This window comes from Varanus komodoensis, unplaced genomic scaffold (assembly GCF_004798865.1).
Source record: "Varanus komodoensis strain SLA01 unplaced genomic scaffold, ASM479886v1 scaffold40, whole genome shotgun sequence".
NCBI lineage: Eukaryota > Metazoa > Chordata > Lepidosauria > Squamata > Varanidae > Varanus > Varanus komodoensis.
This window is the reverse complement of record NW_025335942.1, coordinates 8,270,668-8,294,057: the sequence shown is the minus strand read 5'-3', so window position 1 is coordinate 8,294,057 and position 23,390 is coordinate 8,270,668. Positions and strand designations below refer to the sequence as shown.

Below are 23,390 nucleotides of genomic sequence, written 5' to 3'. Positions count from 1 at the left end.
TTGTGGATATAGGCTTAGCACTGAGTCTACAACTGAATAATTGTCTCAGATTGCCACTAACTGGCAGTGAAGGAGTTGTACTGGGCACTTCCATGTGTAGAAGAAAACCTTGCAAGCTCAGAGAGACTCATTTCTATGTACATACATATTTAGGATTGGGCCCAAGCCCAGACTTGCACCACTCCCAAAATCTGCATTTCTTTGAGTTCATCTGTTTAAAGCCTCTGCTTTGTAATATGGAGAAAGGCCATTTATTGGAAGACCGTTTTAATAAGATGAGTCTCTGTTAGCAGAAGTAAAGCCACATGATATTCCACTGCATTTAGTACCCAAAATTATATAAAAATGCCTTATCGAAAGTGTGCCTGTCAGAGTTGTTACAAAATGTTACACACAGTAATGCAGCAGCTAGCAATCTTGCAGAAATTCATGTTTTGTTCCTTCCTCAGCATATTATGGAAATGAATGCATTTAACATGATTACTGGAAAAGACAGAACGAACTGAAAGAAGGAACAAGAGGTTCTCAATAGTTGCCACTTAAAAATCATCACTAAGATCCATCTTAAAATCAAATAATTTATTAAGTAATTACATGTAAACACTTTATATTAACTAGCAAATACATTGCTCAAGTACTCCCTTTCCCACAACAAAGGAAAATACCCTCTTTATAAACAGACTGACTAATGACATTACATTCCACTGCACAGTGAATGTATTTGCAATTGACACCTTGATTTTCCCTTTTTAAAATTTGTTTAAAGTGCAAAGGAGATAAATTTGATCAGCATTACAAGACAGTGTCAATGGTAACTTTGGTCTATCAAGTGAAAACTAGATAAAATCCTCACCCTGGTATTTTTAAAAAGCAGAGAAACACTTGCATGGCCATCTTAAAAAAATAAATCAATTCCTTTTATCATAACAGGAGAGAAACTATTTTGAATAGATGAAACAAGCATGTTTCTTACTTACAATTTATAGTTAGTAGTTACATACAAACAATTACACAAATACCATAAGCCACAGGATGTCTGAACATTGCTCATTAGGTTAAAATACAACAGTTAGGAGAGCTGGTACCAGTTTTATTAAAAACAAAAATAGCAACTATTTACATAAAAAACAAGTATTTTGCCTAGTTCAGCATTCCAGTCTTCTAATAAGTGTGCAGTCTTACAATATATGCTTGTACGATAATTAAAAATGTATAGAAAAACAATGGATATTGGCACATCTAATAAAGATTACCTAGCAAAAAATACGCAGAGACTTGAGAGAGATTTTTAGTCTTTCATCTTGAGAGATTATTTTGTTTGCCTTTTCAGAAAACTCACATGAGAAAGATACACAAGAGATTGTATCTGTCTATCGTTATACACAAGAATCATATTCTGGAGAAAGGTTCACATGGATGGTTATCAGGTGCACTTTTTCTACCAGGTGTGATCCAATAGGCTGCTGTTCTCCACACCATCCCCACCTGCCTCTTTCCCACTGACACAGAGCTGCATCCTTTATGCAGCAAACAAACAGATCATGCGTTTTGACATCGTATCAAAGGTAAAGCTCTCTGGTTTAAAAATGGTTACGAATTTAACAACACCCTAAATTAAAATACCAAAAGGTTATCTGCCTGTCATAAACCTTCAGCATAATGAAATCTCAGGACTTCCAGAGACTATTGCTCTTTCTAGAGAAATTCGCGGAATCTTTCCCATTCAATATACAGGACATTTTAAGCAATAATTAAAATTTCCTTGTTCTTATCAACTGGAAAACAAACCTGAAATACAAGGGGGGCAAAGCCTGATCCTGAAGTATTACATCTATGGAAAGTTCAGTTGAAATGCAGGATTTATAAAGAAGGGAGAATTTGGGCAACCTCAGCCAGAGAAATATTGCAGGCTAAGTTGACCTAACTGCTACAGGAGTGTTTGTAAAGGAAAACATTTTAATTTTTATCTGACGTTACTTGAAAGACTAGTCTTTTTGATCTTTCTGAAGTTTAGTAAAAAGTGTGTATATATTTTCTCTTTTTCTGGCTGTGTTAGCAGCGGAAGTAACAAACTGTTTGGTGCAATGCACTAGAATATACATAAGAAGTGTACAAGTGCACGCAATTAGCTCCCTTTTCACTCCTTCATGTAAATGGGTGAAAAAGCAAGGATTCATCACTGTGCAAAGCGCGAGAAGAAGGAAGAATTCATCACAATGTGTGACGTTATGTTTAAGAGCTCCCGAACAAGCCAGGATCTGAAACCAGCATTGAAACAGGGTTTGAAGCTAGTTTATGCATCCTGGCTTAACCATCATTCCACTTTGCATGTACTGGGAAAGTATGTCTTAAGTGCTGAATCCTGCCTTCGTCTCCCACTTGAGCAAAAGTTGTCCTGCAAGGCAGCAGGACGGGTGTTGCCTGAGAGGGTTCTTTCGGCACATCCTAGATGGTTAAGCCAGAACAACAAGCTTAGCATGATGTAAGGAATTGTGCCTGACACGCAAGAACGTGAGAGCAGCCCTGCTGGATCAGACCCATTGTCCGTCTAGTCTCACACTGTGCACACAGTGGCAAACTAGCTGCCCACAGGATCCCTCCAGCAGGATGGGTCCAAGACCCCCTCCGGCAAGTGGCTCAGCAATTTTGCACTGTTCTGTGAATACTTCAGTCTTTAAGATATTGGACAGCGACAGAGTTTTAGCAGTTTAGTTTTAGCCTTAGACATTTTAAGAATGATACTCAGAATTGCCTTCACCTTTCTGAGAAAGAAATATTGTATTGGAATCATCCTGACTCCCATATAGCATGGAAATGTAGAGCCCCTTGCAATAAACTTTAATTTACATAGATTATCCACATTAAACATTGACAATATTACAAAATGACAATACTGACAGTAAAATCTGGGAGTGATAAATACAATGGATAGAATCTTATTTCCAACCTGAAATTGCAAATTAACTGGCTGTATAGGAAAGACTCATCGTATCGATAGCAATAGTATTTGGGAGTATACGAACTGTTCAAATTGCAGTTCTGAAGAGAATCCGTCTTTGCAATGAGAGATTTTGCACGTGTTCCAGAGTGGCAAGAGGGGTTTTCTACAAGCCTTCTGAATGCTCCAAAGAAGTGCCAGTGTCAATGGCTCATATTAAAGTCGTTACCAATTATATCGCACACTCAGAATCACAAAAGGGGAGGCTGCAAAACTGGAGGAAAAGCAGTTTTGAATTGAGATGACGTACAAGGTTAGGGCCTGCCTAAGCAGGAGTGGGCACGGTTTTCCCTAATATGACCAATATCACAGAAAGCTCCACAAGAGACCTGTTTGCAACTTCATAAAATTGGGACTGCAATGCGTTTTATTTTATTTTGTTTTGCTTTTAATCTTGCCCCATTAGCCATGAGGCTATATGGGTGGGTTAACAAAAAAAATATACGCTCAAATAAAATGGATGGTGTGGTAGCAGAACCTCTCTTCTACACCTGTGCCACACCTCACCGCCACATATTGAGTATAATATATAAATGGGACAGGTGAACAGAGTCTCCTAAGCAGAGTTACCAATATTGGGGTATTCCCCCACATACACACCTCCCTATTTAGGAGTGATACAGAGCTCGAGGAGGGGCCATGTGTGATTTCACAGCCCCACGGCATGTGGAGGTCATTCTGAATTGCAGATCAGAGCCGGTAACACAGCACTGATCAATGGTACAGGAAATACATATATATTTTTAGAAAAGGTAAAATCGAGCCTTCATGAGAAAGGAAAGGTGCTGGCATTAGCACCACTGCAGGTGATTAAAATGAGAAAAGACCTATTGCTGCAGTCTCTGAAACCCAGCTTCCAGTGAGCTGGCAGACTCTGTGGCTTTTGCCCGTCTCCTTCCCCTCAGAGGGAATGGCTAAACAAGTCCCACTACGACCCAGGAATGGGTTGTTCTTGGGTTGTTTAGTGTGACGTTCAGACTGAGAACTCTGGTATGTGGGCAGAAAAGACATAAATAGTCCAAGGACAGCGTGTCCTTGTTCAGCCCTTCGACTGGCTGTAGACGCCGAGAGGAAGTGACCAAGCAAACCCAGCTAGCTTGTTTTAACTCAGTTGAATAACAAAGAACACAACCTGGGTTGCGATGTGTAAGCTATGAGCTACAAACAGTATAGAACTACTCTATAGCTTCATTTTTAGGGTCTAGTTTGAGTGCAGATTTTAAACACATGGCTAACTTCTTTTGGGTTCAGGATTTGACTATTAGCTCTTTCTTACCTTTTTTCACAAATTCTAAGATGGTGTTTAATGCCCAAGATTGAAATGTTCCACTCCCTCTATTAACTTTAGTCATTTGTTCCACGTTTAGCTACAAAGATCTAAAACATCTAAACGGAAAGTTACAATGTTATAAACTGTTTTGCTGGACCGGTCCTCTGGATGTAAGATTTCTAGGGGTAAAACTATCTCCTCAAAGGTTAACATTTCTTCTGTACTTTATGTCCAGAGAATAGCAGTGCGGAAAGTAGAAAAGCAAAAAGAAGACACTAAACTTTCCATTCCTGAAAGACAATAGAACCGGTAAATAGATGGGGAAGGACAGAAACAGGAAATGACTGACCTTATAAACAAAGATATGTTTAGGACTTCTGGTTTCAGGAATAAACCGATATTTACTGGTAAAAGTCTGCCAAAAAACAAAAATAGAAACACAAGATTACTGGTAAATATTGGTTTATGTGTAGAAGAAAAATACTATCTACTATCAGCGCATCCTCCATTTTCTACATATTTTTCCATCCTGACTATTCTGGTTAATATTCTTATTTTTAAAACTGTCAGAGGTGTAGGAGGGGAGGGGGAACAGTCTGGACAAAATGTGCCATGCTGAATGATTCTTGGCAAGGAACTGCCCCAAACCAGAAGCCTTGTGCTCTCAGAAACAATACAAGTTAAACTTCACTAAAAGAAGCAACTGAGTACACACCTTAACTTTCCAAATCTACTCTAGACAGCCCAGCTGCCCTGGGACCCTGGACCTTCTGTCTCCGCTCCAGAAAGTCCAGGGCAAGTTTTGCAATGCCCTTTCTATTCTTTTCACCAAGATGCACAAGAATTCAGACATCTCAGAAGTGAGGCTGTTTTCCAGGTTGTTCCTATATTCATTTAGCTGCCCAGCGTGGGCAACTTGTGGTCTTCCAGAAGTTTTGGCCAAGGACTCTCCTCGCCCTTCGCCATCTATTACGCTGGCCAGACATGATGAGGGTTGCAAGCTGAAACAGCTGGAAGGGCACATGACTCAGTCCGAGGTTTGCACCAACCTCCTAGAGATGTCCGGGGCTTGAGAAAGTGCATGAAATTTCATGCATGTTTGCTTGGCCCTCATGCAAGTATCACCTGGCTCTGGATTTTTAGCATTTATAAGGAATATTTTTATTTAAAGAGGCACAATCCTATGGCATTTTTTCCTTTATTTCCTAGAATAGGAAGCTGGTCCGCAAGCAGAAAAGTACTAAAGAGAATGTCTATTTCCTAAGTGCCCAACGTTATTGATTGAAGTTACCATATGTATCCAAGTGCTAGATAAACACAATACTGTTCTAGAGTATATCCTATTGTTCATCCTATTTATTAGAAGCATGACTTTTTTCGGAAAGACACGATGCCTAGGCAAACAAACACTTTGTCATGCACAACCAGGTGTGAGAGGAAAAATGACACGAAGAGTGACTACATAGATAAAAATAAATATTTGATGTTACCATCTTAGCTTACATTTAATGCATATAAAAAACTGAGGACTTGGCTTTCGTATCTTAAATGCTACCTCTATTTATCTTAGAAAATAAACATCGCATCTTTATTAAGGCACTTTGCCAAAGAACGTATTCCTGCGTTAGACATCGGAAGAAGAATGATTGAGCTTAAGTACAAATACGGTGGAATTCCAAGAGCAGATCGTACTAACCAACAGACCTACAAACAGCTACCCCCTGTTTATACATTATGCAACTCCTGGAGACTTGTAACATGAACAGGAGCATAATGCGCAGAACAGGATCACAAAATATCTCTAACTGCAGATGGCAAGCAAATGTCACGGCCTGGAATATTCAGTACCTGACATCAGTGCGTATGTGAGGGCAATTGTGAGGGAAAATCCACACTCACACAAACAGCATGAAACGGCTTCTTACAAACATACGCTTTGCATTTAGGCCAAGTCTACTTACAATAAATGAAACTTCTGGCTAGTAGGAAGAAGCCCTTTTCTTATTTTGCCGACTTTGTCTCGCTCCCAGCAGGCCATCCTTCACGAAGAGGAAGCATCTGCGTCCTTTAAACCCTAAGCTCAGCTCTCTCTCCCAGAGATGGCTGCCATATGTCCTATAGTTAAATAATCTATCAATTTTTATAAAAGCCAGTTTCGAACATTCCCGCACATCATAATGTGACCAGGATGCCGCGTTAAGAGAAAAGCTTACGACCTAATTACTGGGGTCAACGGCAGGCTCAAGGAGGTTTAGCTCCCGACTTAATTTCATTTAAGTAGTTATGACGATACCGGATACCCTGATGCTAGGACAGTAAAACCCTGACAAGTATAATATACTTTTGTATGCAGAATGAGAAGAGATCCAGTGTAATTCTCCAAAATTCAGCCAATCCTAAATTGTAGTCTTCCACCAATGCGCGCTCTCGCTCTCGCTCTCTCTCACGCTCGCCGCACCCATTGAAATTTATCTAGGGTTAATTACCCTTTTGGTGACGGAGAAACACCTGCCCGTTCACTGCAAGAAGTCTGTGTAAGCACCACGTCATTGGAGCCCAATGCCTCTTTGGTGGTACTTGGTGGCACCAGAGCAAGTCCTACCAACAGGAAGAGGCCTGGTGCCAAAGAGCGGAAATCCTTCAAGTGGGGTTTGACCTCTCTTTGCGGGACATACCCGGAACGTTCTCTGTATGTTCAGAGATGCCGCCCACTCCTATAGGGAATAAGCATCACTTGGGACGATACTGCGGATGCAGGAGAAGGTACCACGTGTGACGCAGGTGCCATGCGGTACCTGCGGATCGGTTCTTGCACCCAGGGAAGCACAGGCGGGATGCAGCGAGGACAGCACCTCTTCACCACCAAGAAGCTGAACTGAACACACTTAGGATTGGGGGCCCCGTGAGGTTTTGTAGGACAAAGTAAAGATGGGGCAGACATCTTCTGTGGTGGTTCAACCGTGCCCCTAGAGCATCTGGCGAGTTAATTCCCTCCTTCCCTATATGCACAAATCCACATACGCTCTTTAAAATAAACCAGGCTGAGTGTCTGGAACTGGCTATGTCCTCTGAGATGGAAATTTGGGGTCACTGGGAAAATGAGTCCACGGAGTAAGCAGTTTTCTGATTCGCTGGTTGGTCTGCAGATTCCAGAAGTGAAGGCTAGCACATTACTGGGCAAACAGCTGTTTCGGAAGGGCTGGCTTTTACTGAACGTAGATTCCCATAAAAACCAGAGTTTGCTCAGGGCAGGCAAACCTTCCATATACCTTCTCACAGAGGCCAAACCTGCCACTCAAACCCATCCTCTCTGCATATGCTGTGGGGGAAATGTGCTACCCAGCTACAGGGCTTGGAATGGGCTAAGTCAGAGTGCCGCTGCAATTCTATTTGGGACTCCCTGCCTCCCTCCCTCCAGTGTTTTCCCCTCTCCTCCCCAACAAATTCATTTTTATATTCCTATCTTTTGCTGTACATTTTTAAAAAACACCTCACTAAAATCTTCCCCCACATGAAGGACTGCATGATTACAAAATTACCACCTGTGTTCTCAGGATTTTTCTTCTGTGTTTCTGGCCTTTGAGCAGCAGAATTCAGAAGCTTTTTTCTTTTTTGATCAATCTGGGCTGAAAGGAGACAGGACTCAGAAATTCCTGAATCAGCTGGGCAGACAAAGTGTCAGGAGGTTCATTTTGATGGGAAGGAAGCTGCCAGGAATTGCAGAGGGGCTCACCAAGGGACAAAGTTTTCCCAGTTCAGACACTGAGACATCAGAAACCTCCGTTTCGGACCTGCGTCCTGGACGTGTCCTCTCTCCCCACCTTCCAAGAGACAGGCCTTTCTTGGCCAGTGCTCTTGATCGACCAGAGCATCTTCAGAAGCACAAGCCCGCCAAGGCTTCCCTGAGCCTGCCGGAGTGGTTCCTGAGCCCCTGCTAGCCCTTCCTTCTGGGAGCTCTCCCTATGAGTCCATGTGGGCCCCGTCCTTCCAGGAGGGGCCTTCTGGAAGCGAGCGCACCTCCCCTCCACACGCCAGTCTCTGACTGGGCTGCCTTCCTCTGCCAACCTTGCGTCGTGCGATCGAGAACCGTGCGACCTCGTCCATCTCTAGGGCTCTTCCCTGCTCCAAGACCCTTCCCACTCACTCATTCTCAGGGCCGCCTGAGCTCTGGGGGCGCCCAGTCTTGAGATGCGCGCCTCGGCTTCTCTCGCCTCAGTCTCTGGAAGTGGCCACGTTCCGAGGTCCCTCCGCCTCTTCCTGCTCTAACCCCAGTCGGCAGGGCTGCTGCAAGCACACCAAGGACCACAGACTTGCACCCCCAAGGGCATCCTGGAGTGTCCTTTAATAGCAGCGGGTGGCCTGCCCATTCGTTCTTCGGAGAAAATGTCAAGCGCTTCTCCGAGGGCGGGAATGTGATGGGGAAAAGTGCTCTCGTGACTGCTGCGTGTGGGTGCTGTTGCGGCCTTGGGGTGGGGGGAGGCATCGGGAGGGGAAGCACAGCCTTCCAGGTTGTCCCACTGAGTGGGAAGAGAGAACTGTGTTGCTGAACTTTGCAGTTTCTGGGGAAAGAAGAGGCACCGCCAGCTTAGGGAAACGATAGAAGATGGTGGGGAGGACAGGACGGGGTTCTCCATCTTTTTCCCCCACCCATTTTCAAACTGGGATGGCATTTCAGCTGTTGAGACATCAGCTGCCATCTTTAAATAGTCCCACTTGCAGTAATCAATGAAAATCAACAAGCACTGTTAAAAAGACATGAGGACGCACAAAATGATGCAATCTAGGGGCCAAATCCTGTATCTGCAGTTGATCCTAGACCCACAATCAACAAAAACGAGCATTGCTGTGGAGGCATTTTCTGCCCCTCCCTGAGACACAAAGGAACACACTGAAAATAGATTTTTTTGTCCAATACATGCTCATTCAGAGTAAGAGATGAAATACAATATTGATACAGTCAATGTCAAGATGGCATTGCTGAACAAATAGCTCTCTTACAACTGGGATCTCAGAAAAGTACAATAATATTGCAGAATATACAACAACCTTTCCTAACTTGGTGTCTTCCAAAAGCTTTACACTAAAGTTTCCATTAGCTGCAGAGTCAAAGGCTGGAGACGGGAGATGCTTAGCAAATACCAAGCTGGGGAAAGCCAACATGGGTACTACCAAGCACAAATGCACCCGCAACAATCTGAGAAAGCTGTAGCACTACATGGTGTGACTTCTTTTCCTTTGTTCCTGCATCTTCTGCAGGGACGAGAGCTTGAAAATACACACATCCACTCAAGGAACAAGTAAGCTGAGAAGTTCATTCCATTTACGCAAACATAGAAACATAGAAACAGAGCGAGTCAGAAGGGGCCTCCCGGGCCATCTAGTCTGACCTCCAGCTGGCTCTGCTCACGACATGCCCACCATGTGGACGTCCAGCCTCTCCTTGAACACCCGCACCGATGGGGGTGCCTTCCATTTTCTGGCAATCATGGGGCTCAAAGTGAAAGAATCGGAAACTAGGAATCAAATTAGACCATACATTACGTTCATGGCTTTTTGGTATTTTTGCAGCTGTGAAGGGAATCTGCAAGGTGAGATTTTTAAAAAATCATTTTTTTAACAGTTCCTCCTTGAATGCTGCTATTTGGGTTCAGAGAAGATCTCCTACAGCATGTGTCCTCAAACTACGGCCCGCGGGACGGGTCTGGCCCGTCATGCCCTTTCATCCGGCCCACGCCACCACCAGCGCAGGCTGGAGGCGGTGACTTGCTCACTCGGAGATGGTTTTGAACTCGCTGGGAGATTTCCGAGTGAGCGAGTCGGCGCCGCGTGTGCCCAACGCCACCTTGCGCGCATCCAATGACGCCTCACCGGCCCACGCACCCAGGCACCCCCACCTCACCGGCCCGTGCGTGTAGCCGCCACCTTTCAACTGGCCCCCTATTGAAAAAGTTTGAAGACCCCTGTTCTACAGGGTCAAATGGAGGTCAGAAAACCAGTCTCCTGACTGCGGCGATTGCTCACCACCTTTCAAAATTAGGATGTGCCATCTCACATGGGCAGAGAAGTCTGTGGTCCCAGGAAGTGTTTCTGGACGGACCACTGGATATTTCAATTGCTTGCTTTGGGGCAGTAGACACTCTTGATGACCTCGAGAGGTTCTTGGACAAACGTTCTGCGACAGGGACAGCCCCGTGTCGGCTGCCTCTCAAGGTCACAACAGGTTCCATGGACATCCTTGCAGAGGTCAAAAAGGGGCCATTCCGGGGTGGGGGGCAGAAAAGAGAAGGGAAGGGAAAGGCCGGGATCTGCAAGATCCCACAATTTCTCCATCGCTCCTGTAAGAACGTTGGAAGAGCACCGTTGGACCAGACAAAAGGTCTGTCTACCTCTCTGGCATTCTGCCCACACACTGGCCACCCACAAGCAGAAGAAGACGGCAGCGGCTCACACTCAACTCCCCCGGCAGCTCGTGTCCGTAGACACACCGCTTCCGACATGAGAGGTAGTGTGCAGTCAGCAGGACTAAGCACTGGGTGCCTTGCCCTCTCTGAATGTACAAATCCCCTTGCACCCCAGTCCCTGCACAGCTGAAAGGTTCCCAGATGCCCCTCTCCTGCTCAAGCCGGCCAGCCAGCCTCCCCACCAAGTGCTCTGGCTTCCAGAAGACTCTAAGCTCTTTCGCGAGGTCTGCTACATATCACTGCATTCAAGCCTTCACGTGTCCTCACACCTTTCCAGGTACTCGGTTCTCTGTCCGAGTGAACAGCCCTTTGGCCCTCAGTCCTGATCTCGGAGCAATCACTAATGGTGCTACCAGACCTGAAGAAAGCAAAATCGGTTTGTTTTTTCTGTCATTCCCTTGATTAGACCAAACCTCACCAGTGAAATCCCCTCTTAGGCGGAGTTCTTTCCCTAGCCATTCTTTTGCCATGAACACTTTGGTTTGTCTTCTTGAAAGAGCGTAAGTGACCCCTTCCATCCTCCTTTCGGGAAACATGGTGGGCAGCTCGGCATCTATTTATAGGCGTTGGTTTCTATCCTCATGTACAAAGCACGCAAATCTTTTTCTTGTACATCACTTCCCTCTCTAAATTCTTTTGAACCAGATTTTGGCTGTGTTTGGAAACACAACTGTTGGATCACATTGAGTAGGAAGGCAGTCTTGTAAGACAACAAGAACTTCTGAAAACAACGGTTCATTCATGACTACAATAGGGAGCTGTAAGCTTGAGAACACAAAACTATCACTCAACATTATATCATAATGCCAAGCAGGCAAAAGTGTTAGAAGACTGTGCGGATGAGGCCCAAGACTCTGCAAAGGTTGAGTAGCTGCTAAGACATGGAGACGCGCTTTACACAGAGAAGCACCACAGTGAACTAAGCACACGGGATGGAAAGCGGGGCCCGCAAAGGCAAAGTTGTCTACATCAGTGCCTTCTTAGATTTGCCCTCGGAAGCAGAGTTATTCCATGTGAGGGGCAGCACGTGGGGTCACATAAGGACGCTGGCGGAAACTGTACTGGGGAAAAAAATGCTGGGGCTTTTGTGGTGACGCAGCCACTTATCCAGGACAGGTCAAGTATTGCGCTAGCTCCAAACAAGCGCAGCCCGAGACATTGCGCAGACACTGAGTGGCATGCAGGCTCCTTTCTGCCTAGAAGAACTTAGAAAAGCCCTGCTGGATTGGGCCCATCGTACGTCCAGTCCAGCACTCTGCACACATGGTGACAAGCCAGCTGCCATGAGATCCCCCAAGCGGGACGGGTGCAAGACCTCCTCCTGCCCAGCTCCTCAGCAACGGGTGCATGCAGGCAGCGGTAGCCCGTGGCCAGCAAGGCTAGTGGCCACATGGATCTGTCCAGTTCCCTTGTAGAGCCACCCAGATTGGCGGCCATCACCCCTTCCTCTGGCAGCAAATCCAACAGCCTAACCCCAAGCTGCGTGAAGAAGCGCTTCCCTTTACCAGTCCTAAACATCCCAGCGATCGCCCTCGTGGGATGCCCTGGGGTTCAAGGGTTCTGGGAGAAAGGGGTCTCCTCCTCCACTTTCTCCACGCCATGCATGACTTTAAACACCTCCATCCTGTCTCCACTTCCTCACCTTCATCCCTGCTCCAGCCCACTGGTCATTTTTGTTGCCCTTCTCTGCACCTTTTCCAACTCAGCAGTGTGCTTTTTTAGGTAAAGCGACCAGAACAGAACACAACTTTGTGTGTTCTGTGTATATACGAAAGCTGTTGCAGTTCTGTTGTGTCCTGGGAATGACTAAACAAAATGTGAACAAGTTGGGATCAGAGTGCAAGTAAGTTGTAAGCCACAAAAATTATTCCTTTAACCTAAAGAGTTTAGTCCTTAGTCCATTATTTCCTTGCACATTAAGCTCAAGCGACAATCCTGAGCACACGCCCCTGGGCAGAAGTCTCACTGAATTCACCAGGGTAACATCTGTGCAGAAATGTACAAGATTAACACGGTGAAGCCCTTTTGACTACATTCTGCCTTGAGAATACACCACAATTTCTTTCAAAGAGCTAAATCTCGAGTGGCAAATGACACGGCTTGTCTCCTGGCCAAGGATGTCAAAGCTGGTGAAGGAACCTTGATTCCTCACCAAAAGAACAAATCCACCCAGCCTCATTTCCAAACTGAAAGAAGACGCAGAAATCAATCCGGTGCTCATGCAATTAATTCCATAGCAACTCCTAGCAGATAAAGTCCGGTTGGGGTGCCTGCCTCCTCAAAGTTTCTTCACTGATTTTTAAAGTAATCTATTTACTGCATTTCTATATTGCTCAATTGCCGAAGTTCTCTGTGCTGCGGTGCATGAAACTTAAGTCCCCTAATGATGAAGCATCATATAAAACCTTTAAAAACCTGGCTATCATGGAGAGAGCGTAGGGTACTTTTCCATGTGAACTCAGCCAATCTCGGCATCTCCAGACAAAATGTTAACATTTTTAATAAGTCCAACTACCCTTCACTGGATCCCCCCCCCCACCCACAAATCTGCCCTGATCTCTGTGGAGGAGATGGGATAAGTTCACTTCTGCTAGTTAGCTGCAGATTCCTAAATCTGGACCCAACCCTAGAAGATTATCAGTGCAGCACAGCCCATGATGGGGAGTGGGACATTCCCAGTGCTGTAGTTTTGCAAAACATTTCAGATGTTTTAGCTTGAATTAATCAGAAGTTTTCGCATAAGTTAATGTATGGCAAATACAAATACATTATTGGAGAAGCTTCAGCAGCTTCTAAGTTTAATGTTTTTCAGATTATTATCCTTAGCATACCTGCACCCAGACACATGCAAGCGGACTTTGGAAATGCACATCTGTCTCAGAGGGAAAGGGAACATGTAACTAGTGATCGCAAAACTTCAGGGCCCTGAAGAATAGTAGAAGAAGAGAAATGAACTCTGCTGAAGTAGATGAGGGGTTGTTAGCTTCTTTGGGGTACTAAAACCGTCAGTGGCTTTCAACACTTTTGTTTTTTCCTTAAATTTAAACATTGTAGTGTTATTATCTTTATATTTTACATATATTCTAGTAAACATTTATACATAATACTTAAATCCCATTAAATATGATTTATTTTTTAACTAGTATTTCAGGTTGAATAATTGCCATGGAGTTCCTTTCTATACTAAATACATGTAAAAGACACACAATCACTTTCTGGGACATCAGAATATTTTCCAATACAAATATTGGATGAATTTAATTTACATTGGGAAATTTTCTAATTCTAAATCTTCTGGAAACTCCACATTACTGTACAGAATTTTCTTTTCCATAAAATCTAAGCTTTCAGAGAAACAGACGTTTGAAAGGTCATAACTTTCAAGCCAGGGAAGAGAAGACCTCCTGGAGTATTCTTGAACTTTTAATATACATTTTTTGGCAATTTTGTTCAAGCTGGGCTTCATATTGTCAGAATATTGTCAGAAAAACACAGTGGGCAGGTTGACGCGAGAACCCAAGGTTGTTACTGTTTGGGGTCTGTTGTGTCCTTGAGACCAAGTCTGGTAGTTCCTACATCACAGGATTAATTTTTGGAAACAACAGAGAGAATCTACACTTCCTTCTAAGGTTTCTATGCTTTGCCATGGTTTCTCTGGTCGTCTGGACCCAGGATCACCGTTTTACTATTGGTGGTATGGAAATGCCATGCAGTATTCCATTTTAGCCTCCAGTCAAAATTGTTCTCCGCTCCCTAGCAACAGACGCACCCTCACTTGCTTTATTACCATTGGCCGAGTGATGTGCCAACTCCCTGTTTAGTTTTTGAAACAGGGAGAGCATGAAAAACACAGAGAAGGAAGGACGGAAGGAAGGAATTGAGGCAGAACTGTTTATTATTGTCAATAAGAAACAGACCACAGACATGCAGGCAGGTTCCAGAAGGTGGAACCCATCTCAGGACTGCAGTCGGAAGGAGGCTGACGTAGCCGAGGAATGTGATGGACCCTTCTGGGATTTGTTCTTCCAGCATCCATGGACTTCCTGCTATGGTTGGCCCAGTTCCTGCAGAGGGAACTGAGCCAAGAAGTCCATGGATGCTGGTGGACCACCGGTTGCGCAACCAAGAACTTTTCCTGCCAGGGTCAGCCACCCAAAGAGTGGCTAGCAGCCACATCCTGGGACCAACATTTTTTCCTTGCTGGTGAGCATCTCATGAGTGCCAGCCATGCTTGCCAGGCACTTGAGCTTATGAGTGAGCTCAGGAAGATGGACAGGGGAGTGCAGAAACGATGGTGCCTGAGTAATCATGAGATCACCAAAATCTGCACGTTGCGGAAACAGCACAGGGGCTGTTTGCCATGTGAAACTCGGCTAGTCTCTCTGTTACAACATGTTAATACTGCTCTATCCTTCACTGGACTTCTTTCCCTTAAATCTGGCCTGGTGGCTAGACTTTCAGTGCCAAATTCAATACCGATAATACAAATTACCTGTATCAAATAGAAATTTCAGGTTCTGTATTTCTAGAATAGTGAAAACCTCAGCTGGTCAGAGATGCTGGCGTTTTAAACATAAGAAAACAAAAATTTGGTGAAAACCAAAAACAAGTTGACTGTGTCCATGCTCATAACCTAACCCTAATATACAAATCTTTGAAATTCAAGCAAGATGGTTGAATGCAGAAACCATGTTTGGTACAAATGGCTACAATAAGACCAGGTTTGTACAGAATTATGTAGCTGTGCTTATGCAAGAACCTATCTTAGATCAAAGAAAGCCATGGGCCCTTCTATCCCAGAACTATCTAATCCTGTTTAAAACGAATCCATTTAGAAATTGGCACATCCAACGCTTGAACATCAAGCTTATTTCTCCAAGTGCAGCATCCTTCCATGCTCAATAGCTGGCGATCTCACTACGATTAACAGCTGCTTATTTCCATCACTATTTGTGGTGGGCAAAATTTGTCTCAGCAGTGCCGGGACAGCTGGGAGAGGAAGGGAATGGCTCACACGCCAGTGGCCATCATGCAGGGACCATTTTCCCATCGGGATTCTAGTGGAGCTTACAGCAGGCAGGTTTCTCAGGCTGCCTGGAGCATGGCGGATGGACCCACCAATGGAGGCTGTGGACTTGTAAACCGCCTCTTAAAAGGGGGCAGGTTGTTGGGGGTTCCTTTCCTTTTTGAATAAAGCAGTGAGAGGCTTATTGGAAAGGTGTATGGCATTTGAGAAAGCTTTTGCACTGACTTCAAGCGAAAAGAAAATACATACTAAATTTAGGGAGTGGTTATGAACAGAAACTAAGTTTAATTTCAATGGGAAATTCATGTAAAATGTTTATACGCTGACTTTCCAATGTTCAAACTTGCATACAAAGAATAAAAGCAGATCTAGAAAGGTACAATAAAACTTAACAAAAGAAGCTAAACAGATGAATAGTTAGAACATCAGCTGAAAAACTTAAAAAGCTAAGCCTGGAGAGAAATTGGCAAGCCAGTTCCGCCTGAAGAAGTGCTGAGAACGAAAGCACCAATCTTACCAGAAAATAAAAGGGCAACAGTGGTAATAAAGACCTGACTGCTGAATTCCAAAATGAGAATCCACAGACCATGGCCTCATTTGCTGAACAAAAACATGGGGGGCTGAGATAAAGTTGGGCTGTTCCTAAGGTCTGTGCAATGCAAAATGAGAACAGCGTTAAAGGTAAACACCATGACTTTAGCCTTATTTTCACAAGATCACGTAAACGCATGGCAAGGCTTCAGCTCTTGCTCGACCTTAACCATCCTTTAACCCTGGGACCAAAGCATCTCACTTCGGATTCAGGGATACTTAGGGAGAAACTGTGTCCAAGAGGTTTCCTGGATGTAAGCTGACGTGTGCGCACACGATCGGTAAGGAAGCGCGAGGAGAGCTCGGGTGCCGTCCCTTCGGCCACATGGTTTTCTGAGGTGCCAAACCAGCCACCTGGGCGTCATGTGCACTCCAGGTTCCAGGCGGGAAGCCAAAGAACAGTGCCCCTTGCCGTAGCTTTTACACAGCTCCCCTCTTCCTCAGAGGGGAAGGCTGTCAGTCCAGCCAAGCTAGGACCTCTTCCAGGGAGACAGAGGAAGGGAAAGACGGCCCAATTCTTAACTTTGGCAGGCTGATCGCTAGGATGAGGCAAGGAATTCACAGTGCCTCGTAGCTGGTGACCTCATACCCTGACAGGGTAATCTCCGGCCACAGTAATGTCTGCCCATCCGTTCGCCAAATCACAGAAAGAAATAAAAAGGCCTTTCAGACTTTAAAAGGGAAGTTTACAAATGCGTGCAGCAGGAACCAGACTTTAATAGAATGTATTGAGAAAGTTACTCGGCTATCCAGAATCAGGCAATTTAACCCTTTGCACAGGGCAATAGAGGGTAAGAATATTTGTAGCTCTTGCAAATTTCAATCTCTGGAAAACTGGATTGAGCTTTGCACTTTACAAGGTAACACAGCACATTCTGTGAGTACCAGATGCTTCACGGGCAAATTTGGATTATGTTAAGAGACATTTTTTGCTATTTTGACCTCTCTATGAGGTTACATGGGATGGTGTTAAATTGGTGACCTGCAACAGCAGGGGGCTTGACCTGATGGCCTTCTTGGCCCCTTCCAAGTCCATTATTCTATGATTTTTTAAAAACTGTTTGGGTACCCACTCTGTATTGTCTTTCCAATACTTCTGGAGAATAAATAGATGGAACATACTAGCTTTTTCCCCCAAAGAAAGGCTTTTTAGGGGCCAAGGGTACAATCCTGTGTACATCTGGAAGGAAGCCTCATTGAATTTAGTGGGATTTACTTCTCAGCAAACTTGCGCAGGACAAACCTTAGAAGACTGATCTGGATGGGAAAATGCCAGAATTTGAAATGCATTTCTAAACATGCTAACAAGTATCTAAATAATTAACGCAAACTTGTTTTAAAAACACAATCCTTCTGTGAAGCTCTTGACGCTGCATCTAAAGAACTGTAAAACTAGTTCTGTGTGGCCATATAAACTCACATTTCTCAAACAGTAGCTCTTTGTGCAGCTTGGGGAACTTTAAAAAAAATCCAAGGGGAATTTCATAACCAATGGCAATTCAGCAGTGGGCTCTGCCATGCAAAAGGGGGACGGCCAAACATCCCACGGGGCATGTCCATGGCTTGGGCAAACCTAAAACTGCTCTTAGATTCCAGTCAAATGGTCCGAAAGCATCTCATGATTCACATAAATCTACTTTACCATCTTGTCTATTGGTGCTAGAGTTTCCACTTGCATAATCTGAAACATGCCTGGCTTTTTATGTGACTCTGAAAGCTTGAAACACAAAGGTTAAGGTTTCTAAGTAATTTACAGTGGGTCGAATGAATCTGCAGAGTGTGACGTCTCATGCCCTTGATTCACATTTTAAAGACATTTGTTCTATCCCATCCTCCAAAAAAGTGTTTTCTATCAATGCAACAGTATAATATATGCATGTTTACTCAAAGGAAGAGCCACTGTGCTCAATGAGCTTTGATCCCACACGTGTATAGAAGAGCAGCAGAAGAGCCATTGTAGAATAAAAGTAATTTAAGAAGCACATCACTCTTGCATGGTAGAGAAATGGAACACATAAATGCTTATTTTTAAATAACTCGAAAGGAGAGGAGGCAATTCCAGTGGGCATTTCAATATCTGTCAATTCTAATATATGCTAAGGTAGCCAAGCTTGGGAAATGGGGTATGATCAGAAAAACCGAACGACTTTAGGCTCATGCAAAACTTTTAATGCAATATGACTTAAATAAAATGCAACTCCAATTCATTGTTACTGACTCGGTTCAGGTAAGCCTCTGTAGTATGGTTTGGAGAAAGTACCATGGGAGCAACTGTACCTTCTCCATGACATACTACACCCTTCTGCTCTTCCCAGGTTTCTTCTAGCCACAGGTTGTCACATCAGGCTAAGGCTGGCTCCAAGCAATGGTCTGATGGGCTTGCGAGTCACCGTATGGGGACAATGTACTAGGCCACAGATGCTCAGTCTGGAAGACGTGGCAACTTGCTAGCAGAAGACACCTGGACACGCCGGGAAGCATCAGCACAGGAGAGGTAAGGCGGAAGCACGTATGTGGCACGTTCCGTATCCTTTCAACCATGATCTGGGTGACCAGGACAAGATGCCCGAACCACTGAGAACGGATGAATATAATTTGGGAGATAAAATGGACTTGAATTTGCGCAGTTAATCTGTGTCCTTTTCCTTCCTAACGCTGTTGCCCCTCCCAGGTTGCATTGGCTGTTTCTCGGGGAACACAGAACACCATGCATGAAAACTAAACAAGAAATGAAAACAGTGAGTACAACCGAAACAGATCCATTGATTTTTTTATTACAAATGTACTTGATCAGTTTGCTTCAAAAATATACCAATACCCTATTTTATGTATGCCAGTACAAAGCAAAAACTATTTTACAAGTTAAATAAAAACGGACAAAATAGTATTTTAATGGAAACAGTTATAAAATATCAGAATCCCATTGCAGGAAGATATTTTATTCTTTCCAAATTACCAGAAGTCAGGGTGTATAATATTTACCATTCAGAATAGGTAGATTTGTTATAGTTTGCTGCCAGCATAAAAAGTAATGCTAATAACTAGAATTATATATACTTGTTAGTGCACAAATCCCATCCAGTTAACTGACCACAATATATACAATAGTTTGCATAGCTTAAAAGGGACATGGCTGATCAAAAAGGTTGCTACAGTGCTGTTTTGAAAAGTCAAAAATATAATTGTTCTAAAATGAAGTGGTTAGCCTACTGTAGACAAGTTTCTTCGTTGCCTGATACAATTGTCTGAACAGTAGACAGGGTGACTGCCTTTTCCAAAGTTCTGAATGGGTGGTTCTGTTTCGTAGTACTTTTCAAAGAGAGCTTAACAGAGCAAGCTGGAACGCCTGCAACGGGCACTTTAAAAGTGACACTGTCAAGTATTCGTCGGTTAAACATGCACGCTTCCGTAAGTTTTCCAGCATCTGTATGCAAGGCTTGCCTACAATCTTGAAAATAACCGTATTTCCACCCTGGGTGATTTGTTAGTAAATGGTGGATTCTCTGCTTTCCCTTTTCCCTACTAATTTTTTCTGACACATAGTTGAATTCTACAATTTCAGCACTATTTAGATTTTTACTTTTTTTTTTTTAAAGCTACTTTAGCTCCCCCTCTGGCCGGAAACTGTATTTTACAGCAGAAAACAATAAAGAGGCATGAATCAACAGTGTCTAATTTTTAACTTGTTTATTTAATTTCTCAGACAGAGCAATTAAAAAAAAAAAAAAACGAGTGGACTTAAAATGAGGACATTCGCCATGCTGTAATCACTTGAAAGGGAGGTCATGTTTTTAGATGTAAGTTACTTGACAGTGTCCCTTTCGCTTAAAAAAAACAAACAAACATCTATGTCTGTATTGCAGTGGATTTCAAGTTTACTTGCACTTCATATAAAGTAGCATTGTGACTGTAGGATTACTACAAGACACTGAAAACATAGAAAGGAAAATAAGGCATGTTTTCTAAAATGTGGATTGCTTGGCACATTTGAGCATACTGTTTTTAGAACACCAAATATGGTCAAATATACCATTTCTTTTATTCTTCTGGCCTTAAAACAAGGTCCTGTCACTACTATTTATTTTAAACAGTGCGCAACAGAACCTTGGTAGAGTACTGAGCACCTCAGTCGGAAAAAAGAGAAACTTAAAATAACAGAATTTGTCGTCAGTGTTATCATCTTAGCATTACCATTGTTCAAGACCTAGCTATTCTCAGGATACCAAACTTTCCTAGGACTGTGGTAAAATGTGGTAATACAGGGAGAACTTGCAATACAAGGAGAACTGCGCAATCCATGCCCGTGTACCGTGGCCCACACGGATTAGAGACAGGACCCTCAGACGTGGGGCCGAAAGGACTTCCCTTTCTGGGATATTGACTCTAAGGAAAAGGAAACAAGCAAAATGCTGATTCTTTCGACTGACGTCTGAAAAAAGCTAAAGGTTGTCTGGATTCAGACGGCAGGTTTTCAGGGAGTCAAAGGTAGCTGGAAAGATGAATCTGGGTACATGTATTATTTCTACTCCTGTCTCTGATAAACAGGTATTTGTTTTGTTTCATAAACCTGCAAGACCAGCTGTTTGGCCAGAGCGAATAGTGGGACGCACAGAATGTGTGCTCACGTCGTGAGTAGCGAAACTACTCTAGGATCGCTTTTAGCACTGTTGCCTGTGTCTAGTCTAAAGCCGAATAAGGTTTTGCTCTTAACCAAGTTTGAATTAATCCAAAGGGAACGAAAAATAGACACACGCTGCTGCACACACAGGTGACCCACACAAGTTATTGCTAAAAATCAAAACTTCTGCCAAACTGCAGTACTGCAAGTTTTCAAACGATAGTGAACGCCAATAGTGAGTGCAAAGACAACAAACAGCAAAATCAAAGCAATCTTCCTAGCTACCTGCAGCATGGAAAATACAGTCCTTTCCACATCACAGTTCAAATACAATAAGAAACTGTCGACAAACCTTCCAGGTAAAGCAAAGCAAGCTTAACATCAAGGCTGGTAATGTGGTCAAAAACCATTTCAGTTATCACATTATGCACTATGGAAGCTTATTTTTGCTATGTGGGAAAGTGCATCTTAAAAAGTAATGTAATAAATTCCAGTGATTCTTTACAAACAAAAATTCCTAAGCACTACAACATTATTGCACATTAGGTGTTCTGGGGACACCAGAAGCAAACTTGTTTTACTGGAAATGGATGATACAACGGAAACATGTTTTATATCAACGCTTACAGTACATCTCCAAAAAGGGAATTATACTTTAATCAATGAAAATAAAAGACACATTTCCTCTGAACAATCGTTGTCTTTCCTAGACCCAACCTCTTACAATCAATAAGAAACATAGAAAGTTTCTGTCCCTACCGGTGGCATATCCTACAGCAACGGAATCTACACTGTTCAATTTGTCAAGGATGTTAAGGAAATGAGTATACTCCAAGACTCAAGAATCATACAGATTCTTATGTTGTCATCTCTTCCTACAGAATCCTAACCGGTTTTTTTTCCCCCTGTTTTAAGGCATCATTTATAGTATATTATTTTCACTTGCAATGATGATAGTCATGCAGCAGGTTTAATGATAAAAATATATTAATATTTTTACTTTACAGCAGCAAGAAGTTAGTGAATTAAAAGCACACAAACTCTTTTTTTAAAGAAGAACCTTTAAGTGTCGTATTACAAATAATTCCAATTTGGAGAACACCCACTTGACAGATTAGTGTTCTTATAGACTGTCTTCATAGCCTACGGTTTTAATATACCACACAAAGTACATACTCGTAACTGAAGGACTTGCACGCTTGGGCTTGGGGTCACTAGCACACGTGTCAGGTATGTAGCCAGTAAAAACTAGCACCATAGCTACATGGAGGTTTCTTTACAACACACCAACTTGGCTTTTACTTTTAAAGGAAACTCAAAATCCATGGCTCAGTAGGATGACACTCTCATGTTGCACTGACTGTTATGACAGGCCTACGCAAATTAGTGATTAGCACTAGCACAAATTGGAGCTTGGATTCAGACTGGGAACAATTTAAGAGGCTAGTGCTGGTCGCCACACACAAAAGAACCCTCACCACCTGTCATTCAAAAACAGGTTTACTGGAAATTAGGTTACGTTAAAGTACTTTAAGTACACATCATAAAAAAAATATATTATGAACAATACAAGTACATCTCATATACACAATAATGACAATATACCTACTTAGTTGTAAACCAAACAGGTGCAGAAAAATATGGGAGATCTCTCTCTCTCTCTCTCTCTCTTTTTACTATTTGAATACCTTTGGTTCAAACCGTAAAAATCACAAGTTAGCAAATTTCATTTAAATGCCTTTTTAATAATTTTTCTTCATGTTCACAGAAGTTTCACTGACCATTTTATATGTTGAAGGTCCAGATGCAATGCATATTGTATAAAAGAGAGCACTTATTGTTTACCTTGCATGAATTAAACCTACGTACCTTTTAACTCTACAGACTTCTGCATAACATTTAGACAAAGCTCAGACACAGCATGCCTTAAGCCCTCATATATATATATATATATATATACACATCTCTAATCACAGGGATATAGGGTGTCAAATATACTATAATAACCTCCATGAAAGGTTTTGAAATTTGGTAACAAAATGAGAAGAAAAACTAAAAATATTATTTTACGTGTTCTAAAATATCTCTTTTTTGTGCTAAAGTCAAATGTTAGCTCAACATGAAAAGGACATTTTCTCTTTTTAATATAATTCAGCAATATTTTAATCTTGACCATTTTTGCAAACACTTTTTTTAATAATAATAATAGCTTAAACGTGTACAAAAGTTCTTGGTTAATTAGGGAAATAAACACTCAGTTCTTTATATTTTTAATCAAGTAGGAAACACAGTTCATCATAGATAATGTTATTACTTTTTTTGTATTTTTTTGTTTTTTTGTTTTGTTTTTGTTTGTTTTGTTTTTTTTAGCAGCTGCTTACTGTTTCATACGGTGGGCAAGAGTGGAAGGAACAATCCAGCGATGG

The 23,390-nt window shown here is 42.8% G+C and overlaps 1 long non-coding RNA gene across 1 annotated transcript; it reads right to left on the bottom strand.

Moving 5' to 3' along the window:
* Window positions 1-564: 564 nt before the first annotated feature.
* LOC123029743 lies at window positions 565-23,390 on the bottom strand. Its single transcript, XR_006415977.1, has 2 exons — window positions 23,346-23,390; window positions 565-4,683 (listed from the first exon to the last, which is right to left on the bottom strand). It is a non-coding gene; the product is annotated as an uncharacterized LOC123029743 (long non-coding RNA).